The sequence below is a fragment of the Nicotiana sylvestris genome, chromosome 2 (genome assembly GCF_000393655.2).
Source record: "Nicotiana sylvestris chromosome 2, ASM39365v2, whole genome shotgun sequence".
Classification (NCBI taxonomy): Eukaryota; Viridiplantae; Streptophyta; class Magnoliopsida; order Solanales; family Solanaceae; genus Nicotiana; species Nicotiana sylvestris.
The window spans coordinates 115,483,629-115,504,141 of NC_091058.1; positions in this window are offsets into that span (position 1 = coordinate 115,483,629).

Here is a 20,513-nt window from a genome sequence, read left to right on the forward strand (position 1 = left end):
AGAAGATCTACTTTCTATCAATTCAAAAAAATTGATCGAAAAAGGGATTCAAACTTGCCATGGACGTCAATGTTGGCGCCAACTGCTCAAGAAATAGTGTTTCCAGGATCGATCGATCCATGCACACACAGAGAGGAGTACTATGTGTTCCTATTTCCAATACTAACATTGTATTTATAGATTTTTGGTTTGTGTTTACCTGGCCATTGCTTTTTTTCTTTTATGTTACCTCGGGGGACAATTTAATATGTTCGTAAAAACTAGTTATCATGTAATTAAGTGTTTTATTGAGGTAAACATATATATTAATTAAAATTATATTAATCATAGTCGGGGAAATAAGTTTATTTATAAACACATATCATACATTTATTGATTTGATGTGAACACTCGGAAAGTTCAAACTTTAGTATTAAGGTTCGAATTTAATGATTGCCTCATTATTATTACACTGTTAGATCTCCATATTTTCAGGTTAATTATGTTAAAGGCTAATTAACGAAAGGAAGAAGCAACATTAAACAAGTCAAAAACTTCAAAGGCGGGGAACAAGGACGATTGGGAAAGCGAAAATTTTTATGGGCAATGAAACAGAAAAAGATAATTTTTGCCGCCAGATCCAACACGAAATTCCACAAAAGTTTTAGTAGTTCAGTTTTGATGTTTAAAGTTTTCACTTTTCAGAGATATTTTAGAGTTTTAGGTTTAGATCCAAAAAACCCTCCCACTGTCCTCGTTTATTACTTGCCATGCATGCATGTGGTACTTTAAATCTTAAGCAAGAGGTAGCACTGAGGCCTGAATTTCTTTTGTGAAGGTTGGTATTAATTCAAGCAAGTATTTACACCCAATTAATTCAACATATATAGGCTCACTTATTTCAATCAATTTAATAATCTTTATATTTGTGGTTGAGTTGGAAACATAGAGCACTGTTTAATGATGATTGATCTGTTCTTGGATTCAACGTTCTCGCTTTTCGAAAATCTTCCTTTTAATTCTCACCACCGACACGTTCGAATATGAAAGACAAGCAGCATTTTTAAGATAAATATTAGTAGTACTGGAGTGGAAAATATCCAATCAAGAGTTTGATTGTGGTTTTGAAATATACTTTTATTTTTTCAATAATCGGTTTGAGTGTAGAACTAAGAAGAAATATGTCTCGAGAAAGATAAATGATAATTCTAACAAATACTCTTTTAAGAATATCAGCATCTATTTCAACAAGAGTTAGAAACCTAAAAATAAACGGGATAGAGCATATCTTTTCCCTAAGAGTTTTAGATATATACGTTGACGTGTAAATATTATTTATATTATCAGGTCAGTCATCTTTGTTATGTCATGGGTAATTATCTTATTTTTAAGGACAAATTTTACTTTTTAAGGAGGGTATCTATTGAGGCAAAATCTTTCTTTGAATTAGTCATTCTATTTATTCAAGGAATAAGTGATGATACGAAGATTTTTAATTACTGATCAAGCCATAGGAAATTCTTGATTTGATTTAGGTTAGGCTTTTTTATTGAATCATCGTGGTTTTAGTATAAATTTAAAGTTTTAATCGATTCATAGGGTCTTAACAAGTGAATTCCTATCAATAATAAAGATATTAAAACTAATAATAAAAATCATATTCCACAAAATAAAATTTTAGAAAGAAATAGGGAAAAAGAGAAGACATGATAGTGTAAATAGATGAGTCTTAGCCAGATATTTTAGTCAATAAGATCTAAATTTCCAGCTGGGAGGAGCTGAAACTTGTAAATATAGTAACAAGTGAAGCCAAAGGTTAAGCAAGAGTTGAATTTATATTCTAAAGGTTCAACTCATATCCACAAAAGTTTAATGAATATCCTAAATTTTAATTTATAAACTAAAATTACAATACATAATCCAAAAATTTCAATTTATATCCTAAAGGTTCAACTCATATCCACAAAAGTTCAATTCATATCCTAAAATTTCAATTTATAAACTAAAATTCCAATACATAATCTAAAAATTTCAATTCATATCCTAAAGATTCAATTCATATCCTAAAGGTTCAACTCATATCCACAAGTTCAATTCATATCCTAAAATTTCAATTTATAAACTAAAATTCCAATACATAATCCAAAAATTTCAATTCATATCCTAAAGGTTCAACTCATATCCACAAAAGTTCAATTCATATCCTAAAATTTTAATTTATAAACTAAAATTCCAATACATAAACTAAAACTCCAATTCATATCCTAAAAGCTCAATTCATATCCTAAAAGTTCAATTCATACACAAAAATTTCAATTCATATCCTAAAATTTTAATTTATAAACTAAAATTCCAATACATAAACTAAAAGTTCAATTCATATCCTAAAGGTTCAATTCATATCCTAAAGATTCAACTCATATCCACAAAAGTTCAATTCATATCCTAAAATTTTAATTTATAAACTAAAATTCCAATACATAAACTAAAATTCCAATTCATATCCTAAAGGTTCAATTCATATCCTAAAGATTTAATTCATATCCATAAAAGTTCAATTCATATCCTAAAATTTTAATTTATAAATTAAAATTCCAATACATAAACTAAAAGTCCAATTCATATCCTAAAGGTTCAATTGATATCCTAAAGGTGCAACTCATATCCACAAAAGTTCAATTCATATACTAAAATTTCAATTCATAAACTAAAATTTAAATACATAAACTAAAAGTCCAATTCATATCCTAAAAGCTCAATTCATATCCTAAAAGTTCAATTCATACACAAAAATTTCAATTCATATTCTAAAGGTTCAACTCATATCCACAAAATTTCAATTCATATCCTAAACTAATTAAACTAATTAGTTAATAAAATTAATTAACAAAGCTAACTAAAACAAGACCTAAACCCTAATCCTCAATAAAAACAATGTTCAAAGAATTTAATCACTAATTCATATCCTTAAACTACAATATTGAAATAATTGAAATAAAACTAGAAATAACAAAGATTCAAGGTTATAATTCAAACCTAGGTTTTTTTAGGTGGAGAAGGAGAGAAAAGGGCAGCGGTGGCTCCGGCAGTCACAGTGGTGGCGCGGGGTGGGGGGATTGATTTGTGTGAGGGAAATAGAGAAGGGGAGGGGAATGTGCTGAGAGAGAATTTGGAGAAATTTTGGGAAGAAAATAAGAGAATGGGAGGGGGAAACCCGTTTTTGAGTCTGGATTTACGAAAAAGCGACCAACGTTGGTCACTATTTTGGTAGCTAATTAAGTTTTGACTGTTTGACCAAAATAGCGACCAAAGTTGGTCGCTATTTCTAAAAAATATTAAATAACTTTTTTTTCTATTTTGATTTTTAAATATTATAAGCTATAAAAACAAATCTTATTAGCTATAAATATTTATTTTATTTAACTACAAATATTATAAATAATTAAATACTATAAGCATAATCTTTAAAAAAATTATATTAACTAGGTAATTACTTTTAATAGATTATAAGTCGATGAATCAATTATAATAGATTAATTGATATAAGTCGAGACATTTTGTCTTTAGTATTCAACGATACATCTGAGTAGGTTATAAGTCGATGAATCAATTTACAAGTGTATCAATACAATTCAAAATTATGTACATATATAGTATAGTATAGTATAGTATAGTATAGTATAGTATAGTATAATATAGTATAGTATAGTATAGTATAGTATAGTATAGTATAGTATAGTATAGTATAGTATAGTATAGTATAGTATAGTATAGTATAGTATAGTATAGTATAGTATAGTATAGTATAGTATAGTATAGTATAGTATTGTATAGTATTGTATAGTATAGTATAGTATAGTATGTATATAAAAGCTATATTCGATATAATATTAGCTAATGCACTAATACTTAGTGTAATGTCAATCTATCGACAAAAAAAAGTCTGTCGGTACATATATATATACTAGTTGCAGGAGGCCCGTGCTAAGCTCGGGCCCAATTTTTCTTAGAATTAATAATTTTATTTTAATTAAATAAGTTTAATTCGTATTATATTGTCACGATCCGGATTTCCCACCCCTGGGAGTCGTGATGGCGCCTACTAATGTGAGCTAGGCAAGCCAATCATTTAACTACTTATTTCATTACTCAATTATTTCTTTAAAATAAATATAAGACGATAACATGAAAATAGCAGAACTTTAAATAATTAAGCGGAAGATAACAATTAAATATTTAAAATCTTCATCTATTACAACTCTTAAAACCTAAAGCACTCAAAACTTGGTGTCACAGTGTCACAGACGGTCTAAGATTTTTTTGTGTTGCAATGAAATTCTATGTTCTGAGGCCTTAAAAACCTCCCTTAGTACCACCTCGATTTGCGTGCGCAGTCGTGGTGCATAACAGGAAAGATTAAATGTGAAAATCTATAAAAAATGATAAGTTTTGACTGTAAAATGAATAAATTTGACTTCGGTCAACGTTTTGGGTAAACAGACCCAGACCCGTGATTTGACGGTCCGGAGGGTCCGTAGGAAAATATGGGACTTGGGCGTATGCCCGGAATCGGATTCCGAGGTCCCAAGCCCGAGAAATGAATTTTTTTTAAAGAAAATTATTTTCTGGAATTGTTTAAAGAAATTTGAAATGAAATTTGCTTAGAACATGATGGTATTAGGCCCATATTTTGGTTCCAGCGCCCGGTACATGTCTTATATATGATTTAAGATGTTTCTGTGGAATTTGGTGAAAAACGGATGTCATTTGACGTGATTCGGACTTAAATTGCAAAATTGATGTTTAAAGAAGTTTTGAGAAATTTCATTGATCTCGAGGTTTAATTTGATGTTCATGATGTTATTTTGGTGATTTGATTATATGAATAAGTCCGTAGGATATTTTTGAGGTTTTGTATGCACTTGGTTTGGAGTTCCGAGGGCTCAGGTAAGTTTTGGGTAAGTTCCGGGATGTTTTAGGCTTAAAACCAGAAGTTGCAGGCCTCTGAACCCGCCAGTGCGGTGCACGGTGTAGGGTTGTGCGGCCGTAGTCGACTTTGTGCGGTCCGCAGAGGGCACTAGACCGCAGTACCCTCAGGAAGGCCTGTGCGGCCGTAGTCCATTTTGTGCGGTCCGCATAGGAGGTCTGAGAGGGGTATAAATAGACGGGATTTTCAGTCATTGTGCATTTTTCAAAACCCAAAAAACATAAGAGGCGATTTTTCAAACAACCTTTCTTCTCAAAATCAATTGTAAGTCGTTTTAAACTAGTTTTCTACAATCATTAACATCTTTTAACATGATTTCAACTTCAAATCAATGATTTTCATGGAGGAAATTGGGTATTTTGGGTAGAACCTAGGTTTTTCAAAAACTAGGGATTTGGACCTCGATTTGAGGTCCGATTTCAAAACAAATTACATATTTGAGCTCGTGGGAGAATGGGTAATCGAATTTTGGTTCGAACCTCGGGTTTAGACCACGTGGACCCGGGGGCAATTTTGACTTTTTGGGTAAAACTTCGGAAAACTCATTTTCTTGCATTCAAATTGATTCATTTAGCGTTTATTGATGTAATTAAGTAACTTGTGGCTAGATACGGGCGAATTGGTGGAGGAATCAAGGGGTAAAGATATAATTGAAACTTGAGTTGTGTTCGAGGCATCGAGGTAAGTTTTTGGTCTAGCCTTAGCTTGAGGGATTAGGAGTTGTGTCTTATTTTCTACATGTCAATTGTGGAGTACGACGTATAAGCATGGTGACGAGTATCTATACGTTGGTGTCAATCATGCCCGTGAGTCTTGTATTATAGTTGTTATGACTCCGTTGTGATTTATTACGCTTCATATGTTATTATCACCATTGTTCCCTTGTCGGGATGCTTGTTTGATATTAGTGATCCCTTGCCGGGATGTTTGTTTTGATAGTATTGTTCCCTTGTCGGGATGTTGTTGAAATATCATTGTTCCCTTACCAGAAAGTTGTTATATTGCTTTTGTTCCCTTGCCGGGATTCCTTGTGATTATTATTGGTTTGTAACTGGGAGCGGGTGGTACGCCTAGCACAAGATAAAAGAAAATGGGAGCGGGTGGTACGCCTACCACAAGATAAAAGGAAATGGGAGAGGATGGTATGCCTACCACAAGATATGATGAAATGGGAGCGGGTGGTATGCCTACCACAAGATATAATGAAATGAGAGCGGGTGGTACGTCTACCACGAGATACAATGAAATGGGAGCGGGTGACACGTTTAACACAAGATATAGGAATTGGGATCGGGTTGCACGCCTGCAACAAGATGTGAAAAGAAAGTGAAATCTGTCTTTGTTTTTCCTCATTCTTATTAGTGGTTGATTTTGATTCCTTTATAGTTCTCTTGATATTCTGTTTTACCTATTATTCTCCGAAACATGTTTCCCCTCCTATCTTTATTTGTTTATTTATGTATTTCCTTTTCGTTGTATATATATAATTGCACAGGTTTATCTGGAGTCTGGTCCTAGCCTCGTCACTACCTCGCCGGGGTTAGGCCAGGTACTTACCAGCACATGAGGTCGGTTGTGCTGATGCTACACTCTGCACTTATGTGCAAATACCAGAGCAACACTGGGCCAGCAGCAGTAGCTTGGGAGCCAGCCTTCAGTCCACCGAGATTCCGAGGTAGTCCTGCAGGCATTCGCAGGCCCGACGTCGCTTCTATTAGTTATTTTGTTCTGTTATCATTGTATCCGAGACAGACAGTGTTCCTTCTTTCAAACGTTTGTATGTAGTAATCATAGATAGTCCGTGAAAGTTGTGACACTAGTTTCTGGGTAGAGGCATATGTTGATTTCCGAATTATTTTGGTTTATTTTGTTTAAGTATTCCGCTTAATCTCATATTCCTCTATTATTTAAATGTTTATCACCTGTTAAAGCAAGTTGTTAAACGGATTAAAACAAAGAAGTAAATTTTTTTTTATAAATTTCGTGGCTTGCCTAGCTTCTACGAGTAGGAGCCATCACGACCCCCGAGGGTGAAAAATTCGGGTCGTGACAAGTTGGTATCAGAGCTCTAGGTTACATAGGTCTCACAATTCACGGACAAGTTCAGTAGAGTCTGAGGGATCGGTACGGAGACGTCTGTATTTATCCCCCAGAGGCTACAGGGTTAGGAAAAACTTCACATTCATTCCTTATTGTTGTGCGGTTTGTTTCTCAATGCTAATTGAATTTCTACTCTGTACTTTCGCAGATAGAGAGAACACGCGCTTCCTTATCCACTGCTCCGCAACCCGAGCCCCCAGCAGCAGCTTTTACGAGGGGCAGAGGGCGAGGCCGAGGCCGAGGCCATGCTAGAGGCTGAGGTAGGGGCAGAGCTCAGCCCTAAGCAGCAGCACCAGCGACGGAGCCTCAGGTTGATTTTGATGAGGAGGTTCCGGCCCCAGCAGTTCCAGTGGGCCCAGCTCAGGTCCCAGAGGGGTTTATTGCTACCCCATTTCTTCAGGATGCTCTGGTCCGATTAGTGGGCCTCATGGAGAGTGTCACCTGGGCAGGCTTGCTTCATGTAACACCAGCCATCTCTCAGGCTGGAGGAGGGGCCCAGACTCCTGCTACTCGCACTCCGGAGCAGGTAGCTCCCCAGGTTCAGACTCCAGCAATTCAGCCAGTGGGAGCGGTTTAGCCGGGTGTGGTAGCTTAGACCGGCGAAGGAGCGGCTATGTTTGCCGATGCTTTGTGGAGGCTGGATAGGTTCACCAAGATCCTCACTTCTACTTTCAGCGGTGCATCTGCTGAGGATCCCCAGGATTTCCTAGACAGCTGCCACGAGGTTCTCAGGAACATGGGTATTGTTGAGACCAATGGGGTCGATTTTGCTACGTTTCACTTGTCTGGATCCGCCAAGACTTGGTGGAAGGATTATTGCTTAGCTAGACCAGCCGGATCGCCAGACTTGACTTGGGAGCAGTTCACACAGCTATTTCTGGAGAAGTTTCTCCCCATTACTCAGAGAGAGGCTTATCGGAGGCAGTTTTAGCGCCTCTAGCGGTTCCATGAATGTTACCCAGTATGAGACTAGGTTCATCGACTTAGCTCGCCATGCTCTTCTCATACTTCCTACCGAGAGAGAGAGAGAGGGTATGGAGGTTTATTGATGGTCTTATTCAGCCGATTCGTCTTTAGATGGCTAGGGAGACTGGGAGTTAGATATCTTTCCAAGAGGCGGCCAACGTGGCCAGGAGAGTGGAGATTGTTCTGTCACAGGGAGGTAGTTATGGGTCGGATAAGAGGTCCCGTCATTCGGGCAGATTTAGTGGTACCTCATCTGGAGGTAGAGTTCATATGGTAGAGGCCATCCCCCTAGGCCTTTCCAGTCAACACTTCAGGTTTCTCACGGTGCTTCAGGTAGCCGTGGTCCTCACATGCTGTATTCTGATCAGCAGTCCTATAGTGCACCACCAGCACCTATCAGTGCACCACCGCTTCAGAGTTTCCAGGGTCGTCAGCCCCAGTAGCTGAGGGCTTGTTTTACTTGTGGCGACATGAGGCACATTGCTAGGTATTGCCCTCGAGCTTCGAGCAGTTCTCCGCATCAGGGTTCCTGTGTTATGGTTTAGGCACAAGGTGTCCCACAGGCCGCCCAGCCAGCTAGAGGTGGGGGTAGAGGTGCTAGAGGTGGAGGTAGAGGTGCTAGAGTGGAGGTCAGCCAGCTGCAAGCCATCCCAGTTATGTAGTTCAGGGTGGTGGGGCCCAACCCCAATGTTATGCTCTCCCAGCCAGGCCTGAGGTTGAGGCTTCAAATACAGTTATTATAGGTACAGTTATGGTTTGTTATAGAGATGCTTCAGTGTTGTTTGATCCAGGGTCTACATACTCGTATGTGTCATCTTATTTTGCACCATATTTGATCATGCCTAGTGATTCATTGAGTATTCCATTTTATGTGTCTACACCGGTGGGTGATTCTATTGTGGTCGATCGAGTCCATCGTTCTTGTGTTGTGGTGATTAGGGGTCTTGAGACTCGTGTAGATTTGTTGCTTTTAGACATGGTCAATTTCGATGTTATATTGGGGATGGACTGGTTATCACCTTACCACGCTATCTTGGACTGTCATGCCAAGACTGTGACCTTAGCTTTACCGGGTATGCCTCGTTTAGAGTGGAGAGAGACTCCTAGTCATTCTACCCGCAGTGTTATCTCGTATGTGAAGGCTCGACGTATGGTCGAGAAGGGGTGTTTGGCCTATTTGGCATATGTTTGCGATTCCAGTGCTGAGGTTTCAACTATTGATTCTATGCCCGTCGTTCGTGAGTTCCCTGAGGTATTCCCTTCAGACCTGCCGGGTATGCCACCCGATAGGGATATTGAATTCTGCATTGATTTGGCTCCGGGCACTTAGCCCATTTCTATCCCGCCGTATCGTAGGGCCCCACCTGAGTTGAAAGAGTTGAAGGAACAGTTGCAAGACTTGCTTGAGAAGGGTTTCATTAGACCTAGCGTTTCGCTTTGGGGTGCGCCGGTGTTGTTTGTTAAGAAGAAGGATGGGTCGATGAGAATGTGTATTGATTACCGGCAGTCGAACAAGGTTACGATCAAGAATAAGTATCCATTGCGAGGATTGATGATTTGTTTGATCAGCTTCAGGGTGCCAAGGTATTTTCAAAGATTGACTTGAGATCTGGCTACCATCAGTTGAGGATTAGGGCATCCGATGTCCCTAAGACAGCTTTTTATACTTGGTACGGGCATTATGAGTTCTTGGTTATGTCATTCGGGTTGACAAATACCCCAACAACTTTTATGGATTTGATGAACCGAGTGTTCAAGCCTTATTTGGATTCGTTCGTGATAGTCTTCATTGATGATATTTTGATATATTCTCGCAGCCGGGAGGGGCACGAACAACATCTCAGAGTGGTTCTTCAAACTTTGAGGGATAGTCAGCTATATGCTAAGTTCTCGAAGTGTGAGTTTTGGCTGAGTTCAGTTGCATTGATGGGTCATGTTGTGTCAGCAGAGGGTATACAGGTTGATACGAAGAAGATTGAGGCAGTCAAGAACTGGCTGTTGATACCCAATTTTCCCCCTATAAATTCTTTACACTCAAAATGCTTTCAAAATAGCATGTGTATGCATATATAAGCATGCCCAAGAGTTTTGGTATTTTTTCCTAATTTTTAAGATTTTTAAAATCAATTTATTGCCTATTTTAGCAGTGCAAAATCCAATAATTATTCCTAAAATTATCATTTTTGGTGAATAATTTATTTCCATTCTCATATTTACACCAAAATATGATTAAGGTGATTTTTTCATATTTTTACAAATTTATTTGGTATTTTTAAAACTTAATTGCATATAATTGCAATTATAGCTCCCAGTATTTTTAGATTGATGTTTATATATTATTAATTAGTTCAGTACTTTTAATTTATTTTTAAAATCATTTTAGCTATTTTTTTATAAAATAAAAAGGGGGAAACTGGCTATTTAACACATAGCCCATTATTATTTTAATTTTAGCCTCAAACTGATCCCCAATTCCGCCCAAATTGAAACAACCCAATTTCAATTTTTACCTGACCCCTTGACCCGTTTTCAGACCCGCCCAACTTCCCCTTTAATCCTGGTCGTTGATCATTTTGATCAACGGTCGTGATTCGTTCTTTCCTTTTTTAATTCCCATACCCCCTAACCCTAACTCATTTGTATCAAAGACGCCGCCTTCATCTCCCAAATCCTCTCTAGCCCTCTCCTAAACCCTAGCTGCTTTCCACCAACTTCTGTCATGTCTCCACCGGAATCTATGGCATTCCTGGCCATAGATGGTCTGTGCTCACCCTCTCTCACCATTAAACTTAAGTTACTCGAAGTTTGGAGGCCTGACTTCAAAGGTTTTCTTTAGATTTGTCTCAGATCTGTAAGATCTATGGCCTCTCCGGCCATTTTCCGGCGTGTTTGAGCAATATGAGTCTCTTCGACTCAGGATCCGACTTTCCTCAAGACCTTCTCATTCTAGGGTCTTCTCTACCATTTTTAAGCCTTCTAAGGTTTTATACTTGCTTATTTCTTTCAGATCTGTGACATGCCTGGTCTTTACTTGACGTTTTAAGATTTTTCCCCAAATTTCCCTTTCAAAATTGTTCAAATTCGAGTTTTAGGGTTTCTGGAAAAGTTTCTTTAAATGTTTTCTGACTCTTTTGTTCTCTCTTTATGTGTGTTTTATACTTGTATGTTTATTTCTTATTATGCTTGAGTTTTCTCTCTCTTGTTTCTTTCCTGATTATGCAAGACTTTTTCTGTTCTTTGTTCACACATTAATTTGTGTTGTTTTACTCATTCTTTGCTATACGTGTTTAAGTTTGAGCTCTTTGATTTTGTTACTGAGTTTTTTGTATGTTCCTGCTTGCATGCTTTTACCTACTTTGTTTAAAACTCGTAGCCTTTATTTCTTCTGAACTTGTTTGTGTATGTTTGCCTCTCTCAATGACTTTGATTTCTCACCCCTGATTCTATTTGAAACCCTAAATATTTGGGGATTTTCTTTGATAAGTGGCACTGGGGTTTCACTTTGGGACCCTAAGTTTCCAGACTCACTGTGAGCCTGTAATCGAACTTGAAATCCTGTTTGCTTGTGACTCTGAAACTTCCATTGTTAGACTCTTTCTTTGTTTAAGCTGTATGCGTTTTATATGAGAAAACTCCTCTTTTAAAAGGTTTCACCAACCAAGTGATTGATTTTGAAATCCCTTTAATAAGGCTAGTGATTTGTCAGTGATTCCTTTCGATTGGATCTCCTTTACCCTACTGGCTGTTTTCTTGGTCTTTTTGTGTAAAAACCCCATGCTTGTGATGTTTTCCTTAAATACACGATCTTGTGTATTTCTTCTGTAACTCCGTACCAGTTTGAATTATTTCTATACTTATATGACTCTTTCCTTAATTACTTGAAATTCCTCGTGATCACAATTGGATCCAGGATCCTTTTGATTGATTTTTCGAACTTATGCCCTATTTTACTTTATAAAAACACTATTATTTCAACTTTCCTTAATTACCCACTATGTATTTGACCTTGTTTATGCACTATGTGGTTTCCTTGCCCTAATCAGCCTTATTAAACTGATTTCCTTCCTTATTCTGTCTTGACTAGCCGTTTGGACTAGACTCCTTAAATAGAGGAGTCCAGTTGTCTTAATTGACACTAATTGATTGCTATTTCTATATTTGTACACTCGTTGCCTATGTATTGCTTGTTTTCAAAACTATATAAGGACCTAGTCCTCCCTCTTTCTATCAATGAATCAATTCTCGGAAATCAAAAACACATACAGACACACACTGAAATACATACGAACAAAAACACTTTCTTGCAATACTGTTTTAAATTCTGCTTTGCTTGAGATCTTTTGGAACTGCTGTTTACAACTTGGCTCTCTCGAGGCTACTTTTTCTTACTTATTTTCCTTTGAAATTGGTATGTCTTTTATATAATTTTCTGCCTCACTCCTATGTGTTTACTTTGCAGTTTCAAACTGTTTGTCTACTTTACTGCTCATATTCAGTAATTTGTGCTAAATATTTTCCCTCCCTACTTCTGTTTCTGTTATAAATCCCTACCCCTATTCCCTTATATGCGCCTGAGTTAAGGTCTTGGCATGACAATATCCTAATTACTGCCCTGGCCATAACCTGATCCACAATGGATCCTAACTCTCAATGTTTGGCTAGCAGGCTGGTCAGGGGTGTGCCAACAATCCAAATTGCTGGGTATGACCACCAGCCTGCCATGGCTCTCCCTGATTCCCTTCCCCTGTGCACTTACACTTATTCTTAGAATTTTAAGTTCTGCCCCTCTCTTATGAGCCTTGCTTTAGGACCTTGAGCTCCCTCTGAACTTGGACATCTGAGGGATGACATTTCCACACTGCACCATGTTCTTAATTCTGCAATGTTTTGGGGTGTAAGCACTGCCTGGAGCCCCTTTGAGACTCTTGGGAACTTTGACACACCCCAAATATGAGAAAGTCTTTTGGAAATCTGATCCTGGAAGTTAGTTTATCTCATATTGTTGGACTTTGAATCTGAATTAGGCTGTTTGGATGTAGCTGGAACTTTTGATGTAATTTTACTTTCTTTTCTAATTCATTCGGGCCTGTAATAATATGTCAAAACTGTTGGGGATGATTAGTGGAAAGGGAGGGGAATGAATGCATGCAAAGGGTAGAAAACCTGCCTAGAGGTTATTTACAATTTCTGCACTTCTGCATTTCTGCATTTTTTTATTTAGAAAATATGCCTATTGTCTTTCTGCAACTTCTGCATTTCTGCATTTAGAAAACATGCCTATAGTCTTTCTGCAACTTCTGCATTTAGAAAACATGCCTATAGTCTTTCTGCAACTTCTGCATTTCTACATTTAGAAAACATGCTTATAAGTTTTTTCTGCACTTCTGCATTTATGCATTTTAGAGATTATGCCTATAGGTTCTGCATATAAAATCATGTCTTAGATTTTTCTGCATATACACGCCATTAGGCAAACGATCTTAGGCTTAATAATAACCAATTCATTCTAGATATCATGTCTATAGGATTCTTGCAACTGTTTAAAACCAATGACACTTAGAGATCATGCTTATAGGATCAAATTAACTGAATCAGTTCATTTTTTCAATCTAAAACTAGTCTTAAAGTCTGGATATCTTTGTTTATAAAGTCAGCAACATTTTTCTTAAAATCAATACAGCTCTATTAGATGTCATGCCTTTAGGCCTCACCTAGGCAAACTATTAGGTGATTAATTAACCGTGTCAGTGTTTGATAGCTACATATAGACAAGGCTAATTCGGACTCCTCATATGAGAAATATGTGATGAATCAGCCTATCCTACGCCTTAATTTAATTCAGACCTAAACCAGTACTTGTAAGTCATGCTAAATAATCTGCTGATTTGAACGAGGAGGCCTACTTGAGCCTTAACTACTATTTGTTCCCCTTTTAACTGCTATTTGTTATTGCTTGTCGCCTAGATTTTTATCCCTTTGAAAACTCTGAAAAACACCCAACTCCCTCCCCTTTATGATTAGTAGTCTCAATGCCTCCGAGACTGACAGGATTGGGATGGGTAATAGCATGCAATAAGCAACGATACCATTCCGTGCTTTAATACCTTAACGGGTTGAGAAGGGTAGATATGGATATGATGACCGGTGCGGTAATATCACGTGCGACCCCTCTTCTGAGGAGTGATTGCTGGATATTGCATTGAAGTGATCCATATTAATCACAAACCTAGGACCCCTTTTCTATATTTGCTTCCTTTAGAGTTGTTTAAACTTTTCAAATCCTGGCTCTCTTTCTACTTACTTTCATAAGTTTCAACCTAATTGCAATGTTGTATGCAAGTCCTCATTTGATCGTTGATTGTTTACTTGTAAAGTCACAATTGTAACATGGTCGGGAACCACACTTGTGGATCCTGAGGTGTGCCTAACACCTTCCCCTCAGGATAATTTCTAGCCCTTACCCTAATCTCTGGTCTCTTCATCTCAAACCCTTCTTAAAGTGTCCTAATGCACTATAATCATTAGGTGGAGACTCTTTAACTTCTAAACCCAATTCTCGAAAGGGAATAGAGTTGTCCTCCCAATGTCGTATACCCAATTTCTGACCCCACGGTTAGCGAAAAGGGGGCGTCGACAGCATTGTGACTCTGCTGGGGAGATTCTTTAGGCTTTTACCATTGCATGTTGCTTGTCACTTTACTATCTCATTAATTGCTTTATTACTGTCTTTTATTCGCTAAGAAACTAACTTGGCTCTTCATGTCTTTTCTTTCCTTTAGCTGCTTTCCTTTAGCTGCTTTATTTCAATACTATTGTAATTACTGCAATTATTGTAATCATTTATCTTATGAACGTGAAAATACATGTCAATTTGTTTCATTCTTGTAAACTGTATCTTCAACATCATATTCCACTCGTGCCAAACAAATACCATAGCAACGCTTATAATGAGTGGTTGCGCTCTTCCAATATTATCACCCTTTAAATTCGGCAAAGGCGTATTTGCGGTAAAACCAGTCGATCAGCGGTGCAGTCGACGGTTCCGTGCCTTTCCCTCTTGAGTTGTCCGCTGAAGGGTACCTGTCTAATACCCCAATAGAAACCTTACTCTATCTAACTATGCATGCATCATGGTCAAACCTAGCCGAGTCAGTTATGTTGTCCACATAATGACTCATTAAGATAGACTTATCCAAAGTCCATCGGGTTTCCCTGAAACCCAAATGGACACCTACATGTTCTGTGCATTTATTTGGAGAACTAAATGCTTTTTATGCTAATGGGACTGAAGAAGAACCCATACTTGACCTGTTTGAAAGACTCCTGCATCCTATTCGACTATCTGTACGAGAGGTACGGCCATAGCAAGTCATACCGCACCTACTCAGATGAATTTGCCCTCCCCTCACTGGGGCATATTCACAGAAGGGTCTTCGTATTCATGTTTTGTTTCCTGGGGATGATAGTGTTCCCTATGAAGAAGGCTAGGATCCACACCAGACTGGCCATGGTAACCAAGACTCTGATGGAAGGAATTGGCGGACAGCCTTTCAGTATAGTGCCCATGATTGTTGCTGAGATATACCGGGCTCTGGACAACTGTCAGGCGAAAAGCCAGTCATTTTGAGGGATGCAATTTATTACTTCAGCTCTGGCTCATGGAGCACCTCCAGAAAGGAGAATACCGACAAGAGATCTTACGCAGAGACTGGGATGATCACATTGCCTTCCACCAGCCAAGGCGTATGAATTATATGCCTAACATGTTTGCTCAGCCAGAAGACGCTGGAAGATGGGTGGAGCTATTTGAGAATCTAAAAGAAGACCAGGTACAGTGGATGGTCGAATGGTTCCCTACGGAAGAATTCATTGTTCGATCCCGAGACGCACCATTTCTCATACTCATTGGTCTAAGAGGAACTTATCCCTACGTTCCCCTCCGAGCCATGAGGCAGGCTGGAAGGAAGAAAATCATACCAATGGTCAACAAAATGAGTCACTTTAGGGCTGATTTCCAGGATGATGATAGCCCTCACAAATTCCAAGCTCAACACATGTGGCATTGCAAGCTCATTTTGGGGAAAGGATCTATTGAGCCAGACAGGTATCACGCTGGTTGCGTGCCGCATTATTCGGGTTGGTTGGAAGATAATCACAATGGTATGGGTCAGCCCGGGTTCATTCACGGACACAGAATCATCGATGAGAAAGCTGAAGCACGGGTTAAGTACAATCAACTGCGCAAGAGAATTCGAGAGTGTGAAAGTGAGCATCGAGAAATACAAGAAGCCCATCGAAAGTTGTTCGAGGAATGGAAGGATATGGCTGTCAGCGCCAACAAGCGACTAGGGTATTTGGAGCGGGGTCTAGTGGAGCTAGAAGGAAAGTTCCTCTAGAGGATTGAAGATTGTCGGAATGCTGAAGGGAATGCAGGCGGACATTTGGCCCAAGCTTATCTGCTGCTAGGACTGCACGAGCTGGTGAAGCTGTTCGAGGGGGATAAAGATTCCAAATCTGGGGAAGGTCCTTCTGGGACCAAGTAGTTAGGAGTATTTTATTTTGCTTTTAATGATGTAATAAGGCCGATGGCCACTACTGACACTTTATTTTATGTTATTTAGCGTCATTTTGGATTCGTCTTATTTTTATCAATAAAATGAGGCATTTAGCATTACGAGTTCTCCAAGTTAATTTGTCGCTAGGCCTACATCGGGCACAACGAGACACCCAAATTAGGACGCGATTTATATTCTTGCACAATGTGCTTAAATATTGCAACATTTCCTTCTCATAACCCGCACTAACTTGTTACCTTTTTTTGTTTTTCTTTATTTTTATTCCCCTCCCCAAAGGTTAGTTCATGCATTCTGGCACCATCATCATATAGTACGAGATCCAAGGGCCCTCCACCTCCTCCTCCTCCGAGTCCTATCCGAAACAAGAACAAAGGTAGAATGGGATATTCAAGCACCAGAAAGGAAATTGAAAGAATTGAGATTCCTTAGGGTACCCCGGTTGCTAAGGAAACTGCTGCCCAACTTGAGCAGAAACTGTTGAAGTTCTAAAAAGAACTGGATCAAGTTCAGAACTTGGAAAATTTATCATTCACTCTCACCGCTCTTGATGTCAACTTTCCAAATGCTCAAAATCCAGCACCTCCACAGAAAACCCCACAACCACAGATGCAACCCACTCATGCTCAACATTGCAACACATGCCACACTCCACTACTCATTCCTAAACCACTGAACACCACAAACGACCATCCTCACAACACTCCCATCTACGTAGATACCATACCCCACTACACTCAACCAATCTCAAGTGCACCTGAGTCTGATGACAAGGACTCTCTTATCAGAAACTTGGCAGCAGAACTCAAGAAGTTGACCAACCGAGTCCAGGGCATGGAAGGAAACAGAGGCATAGAGGGGCTGAATTATGAAGACCTCTGCATTCAGCCAGATGTTGAACTTCCGGAGGGATACAAACCTCCCAAGTTCTAAATGTTCGATGGCACGGGAGATCCCAGAGTCCATTTGAGGACATATTGTGATAAGCTGGTCGGAGTCGGAAGGAATGAGAAAATCTGTATGAAACTCTTCATGAGAAGCCTGAAGGGGGATGCTTTATCCTGGTACATCAGTCAGTACCCCAAGAAATGGACAAGTTGGGTAAGTATGGCATCGGATTTCATGGATAGATTCCGATTCAATATAGAGAATGCACCGGATGTATTCTACATCCAGAATCTGAAGAAGAAGCCTACCGAGACATTCCGCGAGTATGCTACTCGTTGGAGATCAGAGGCTGCTAAGGTTAGGCCAGCCCTAGAAGAGGAACAAATGAACAGATTCTTTGTCCGAGCTCAGGACCCACAATATTATGAGAGGTTGATGCTGATCGAGGGCCAGAAATTCTCCGATATAATCAAGCTGGGAGAAAGAATTGAGGAAGGCATTAAGAATGGTATGGTTACTAATCGTGAAGCATTGCAGGCCACCAACAAGGCTTTACAGTCTGGTGGCACGTCCAAGAAGAAGTATGTCAATGCCGTGATGGTCGCACAGGGAGCCAAATCACCACTAAAATACCACACTTACCCGTCACCTCCACTTACATATCAACCTATCCCGAATTACCAAGCACCCACACCCTCTTACCAAAATCCACCACCTGTTTACCAATCATCTCCACCTCCCACATATCAACCCACTTCACCCAGATACTCTCAACCTGCACCTGTTTACCAAGATTATAATGCCCAACCCTCTCACTACCAATCACCTCCCACTCACCAAAATTTCCTTAGACCTAGACCAAATTTTGACCGCAGACCTCCCAGACAATATACAGCCATCGCTGAGCCAATTGACCAGTTGTATGAGAAATTTACAGCTGCTGGTTATGTCTCCCCTATCCCTGCCATAACTCCAAAAAATCCTTCCCAGTGGGTCAATCCTAATAAGACCTGTGCGTACCACTCCGGCATAAAAGGTCACACAATTGACGAATGCCTCTCGTTGAAGGACAAGATTCAAACTCTGATCAATAATAAGGTTATTGTAGCAAAGGAGCCTGATCCTAATGTCCGCAACAACCCTCTTCCTGATCATAGAGGTGGGGACATTCACATGATTGAGATCGAAGATGACTGGGACCCCGAGGGATCGATAGGACTGATTGCTGAGGATGATGAGCCAAAGAAACCAGCAGTCACACTTAACCTGATTATTGTGTAGAACCAGCCCTCTAGGGGCGATGAAGTAAACATGTCTATGCCTCTCGAATTTGAAGCACCTTCTTCTGCGAAGGTGGCCGGGCCAATTGAGGTTGAGCTTGGGGCTCCAAAGGCACCTGTACTCTTTGAAGTTGTTGTGTTACCACTGAGGGTACCCATCCCTGTAGCAATGTAAGACATAACACCATTCCACTCAAATGCCATACCATGGGGTTACATAGCTGAAGCAAGGAGGAAAGGAAAGACCAAGACGGGAGAAGCAATTGCTATGCAGGGTATGACCAGAACAGGCAGGGTTTACACTCCAGAGCACCTAGCTGAGTCTAGTAAGCAAGCCTCAGGATGGACTACTGAAACTGGTCCTGATGATCTTTGGAGGAAAATACAAGCTAAGAAATATTCGGTCGTTGAGCAGTTGAACAAAACACCAGCCCAAATCTTCATCCTAGCTCTTCTACAGAGCTTTGATGCACACAAAAAGGCCTTGATGAAGATATTGAGCGAAGCCTATGTGCCCAGCAACATAACTGGGGGAGAAATGGCAAATATGATAGGACAAATATTGGAAAGCCACAAAATCACCTTCCACGAAGATGAACTGCCGCCAGAAGGACTGAGTCACAACATGGCCCTACACATCACCGTGCAATGCGAGGATTACTTCGTCACTAGAGTCTTGATCGATGGAGGCTACAGCCTCAACATCTGTCCGTTGATAACTCTCAGAACATTGGGAAAGAGCCTGCACGAGATCAAAGAGGGGGCTATCAATGTCAAAGCCTTCGATGGGTCCCAAAGGTCTACTATCGGAGAGATCAGCCTATGCTTGCAAATGGGGACAACCTAGTTCGACGTTGACTTTCAAGTGATAGATGTCCCAGCATCCTACAATTTGCTGTTGGGATGACCATGATCCATGCCGCTGGAGCTGTAGCATCGACCCTGCATCAGGCAGTGAAGTTCGAATGGAATCACCAAGAGGTGATCATTCATGGCGATGGTAGCAACCCCATATATAGTCGCCAGACCATCCCGATGATTGGAGGCAGAAGGAGAATAGGCGGAGAAACATACCACCACATTGAAAGAGTCAACGCTGTAGACAAAGATAAATGGTGGGATAACAAGATTGAAAGTATCCTGAATTGGTGTGGATACGAACCTGGAAAGGGACTCGGCAAAAACCTCCAGGGAATCGCCAAACCCATCAAGCTGAAGAAACATGGCACTACATTTGGTTTGGGTATGGGTACACTTGGGAGGAGTTAAATCACTGGTCGCCACCATGGCGTGGTCCCTACTACCCACTGGAGCATCCGATACCTCACCTAGAACAGACTTTCCAGCCGACAGATATTATATATGGGTCGAAGGAAGAGGAAGCATTGGCAGCCGTGAAGAATCTGTTCCTGGAGGATGCTGATATGGACTGCTGTGTTATTTTCGAGGAGGAAGGGGAGGAAGACCCTTCTATACAAGTTGTGAACCAAGGAGAGCGCCTCAACAATTGGTTAATCAGAACCACCCGGACCCGGAAACCTTCGGGGTAGCAAGGCTGAACAAAAGCACCATGCATCACATTTTACTTTTTACTAGCTGATTTTATTTCCGCATTGTCTTTAATTCTGAAAAGAGCTCTGATACTCAAAACAATTACGAATTTAATCGAAGCATTTCAGTTTATTATATATCTCGCTCTTATTATTTTTCTATCATTCACTTTATTTTACACAACATTAC